At 29.0% G+C, this 2,319-nt stretch overlaps 1 pseudogene; it reads left to right on the top strand.

The window, feature by feature from the left end:
• The first annotated feature begins 1,153 nt into the window (after window positions 1–1,153).
• Window positions 1,154–2,116, top strand: LOC123750973 (ribonucleoside-diphosphate reductase subunit M2 pseudogene; annotated as a pseudogene).
• Window positions 2,117–2,319: the final 203 nt, after the last annotated feature.

Below are 2,319 nucleotides of genomic sequence, written 5' to 3'. Positions count from 1 at the left end.
TATAAAAAATAAGGTATGTAGATTTGTTCTTGTGGAACAAATTATTCATTCTACTTTTGTATCAACACATCTTTATATATTTCTGAGCTTATAATATACAAAGAACTATTTTTTTTATCATTTTCAGGTAATTATAAAGTGATGGTGATATTGGTTCTATTTGTTCTTCAAGATCCCAACTGTCAGCAAGGGTGGCGCAGTTGCTTTTTTTTTTTTGTAAACCATGAAAAAGCAATATGAAATCTACCCCAGAAAATATTCTGTTATAATACTAACAGCCCCCAAAAATATCATTCAAGTGTGGGATAAAATTGTCATATGGAGAAATAATTTAAAAATAAAAGTGGAATTTTTACAAAACTTTAATCCAACAATCAACTTGTATCATTTAGTGGAAAATTCATTTTTACTTATATTAGATAATGTTTCATCGATAAATGTAAGAAAAACATTTGCCGACGTATTAATTGATCTTCAAAACAGTGAAATAATTATTATAAAATGTGCTTCAATTACTTGGCCCTCAATAAATAAAGTGGAAAACTTTAATTTAAAACATTTTGAAGATGTTAAGATTATTTTAAGTATGAATGACTGGGAACGAAATTATGTATTGGTAAATAAGTACCTTTCATATGAATTTGCAGACATTAGTATTAAACCTCATTTAAAATCTTTAAATATTTTAACAGAAGATATAGGGAGTATCAATTCAGAAAAATTGAGAGCAAATCTACTTGATACTTGGAACAATGAAATACCCCCTATATACCCTTCTGAAGTTCTCCCAGATAGTGAATATACTGTTACTGAAGTAAATAGCAACAAACGCAGCAGTGAGTCACAATCAGGTTCAATTGGCATGCCTTCAAAACATAGGAAGTATTACTGCCTGGTGTTATAATGGATACTGCTCATTGGGAAGCGTGTCAAAGAAAAGAATATATATGTGTGTGTATGTATATGTATGTATGTATATATACCTATTTTAGTTTACATAAAATATAGGATGGAAGAACATGTACGTAGTAAATTAATCTCTTTTTTACTCAAAATTCAATAATTTCATTCGTTTATTATGCTATGATAGTGAACATAATGTTAAAATAAATATTTTATTTATTTATTTATATATTTTTTTCAGATGATTGAACCCTTTTTGATTAAAAATCCAGGACGTTTTACATTGTTCCCAATTAAAAATCATGATATCTTTAAAATGTATAAGAAGGCGCTAGCATCATTTTGGACAGTTGAAGAAGTAGACTTGTCAAAGGATATTGTAGATTGGGAACAGAAACTTAATGACGAGGAACGTCACTTCATTTCACATGTTCTAGCATTTTTTGCCGCATCAGATGGTATCGTCAATGAAAATCTTGTTGAACGTTTCTGCCAAGAGGTACAAATACCAGAAGTGAGGTGTTTTTATGGTTTTCAGATTGCCATGGAAAATATTCACAATGAAATGTACAGTTTACTTATTAATACATACATAAAAGATTTACAGGAGCAGAACAGATTATTTAATGCTATTGAAACGCTGCCAGCTGTTAAGAAAAAAGCTGATTGGGCTCTAAGGTGGATTACCAATAGAACGGCAACATATGCCGAACGCATTGTTGCCTTTGCTGCAGTAGAGGGTATTTTCTTTAGTGGTTCATTTGCTGCAATATTTTGGTTAAAAAAACGTGGTTTAATGCCAGGTCTAACCTTCAGTAATGAATTGATTACTAGAGATGAAGGGTTACACACAGATTTTGCTTGCTTGATATTTAAGTACTTGATTAATAAGCCTGATCAGAAATATGTATATTCTATCATTGATAATGCTGTGAAGATTGAACAAGAATTTTTAACAGATGCCTTGCCAATCAAACTTATTGGTATGAACTGTGATCTAATGGGGAAGTATATAGAATTTGTGGCTGACCGACTTCTCTTTGAACTCGGTTTTAAGAAACTTTATAATGTAGAAAATCCATTTGACTTTATGGAAAATATCTCATTAGAAGGGAAAACTAATTTTTTTGAAAAAAAAGTAAGTGAATATCAAAAATATGGTGTAATGAATTCAGATCAATACAGTGTTTTTACATTAGATTCAGACTTTTAGTTAATTAGTTGATGGATGGAATAGAACATGTTTTTTTTTATATAGAATATAAATAATTTAATATAAAAATAAAAATATATATCTATTATCTTTTACTATTTTACTTATCATATTTATATTTTGACTTGATGAATAATGAATTAAATACCTTACATTCTCTCTTTCCACTAATTACAAGACTACAAAATATGAGGTATGTAATT

Source organism: Procambarus clarkii, unplaced genomic scaffold (assembly GCF_040958095.1).
Source record: "Procambarus clarkii isolate CNS0578487 unplaced genomic scaffold, FALCON_Pclarkii_2.0 HiC_scaffold_113, whole genome shotgun sequence".
Taxonomy (NCBI): domain Eukaryota; kingdom Metazoa; phylum Arthropoda; class Malacostraca; order Decapoda; family Cambaridae; genus Procambarus; species Procambarus clarkii.
Note: the sequence above shows the minus strand (reverse complement) of the source record. Positions and strands in the feature narration are given on the sequence as shown.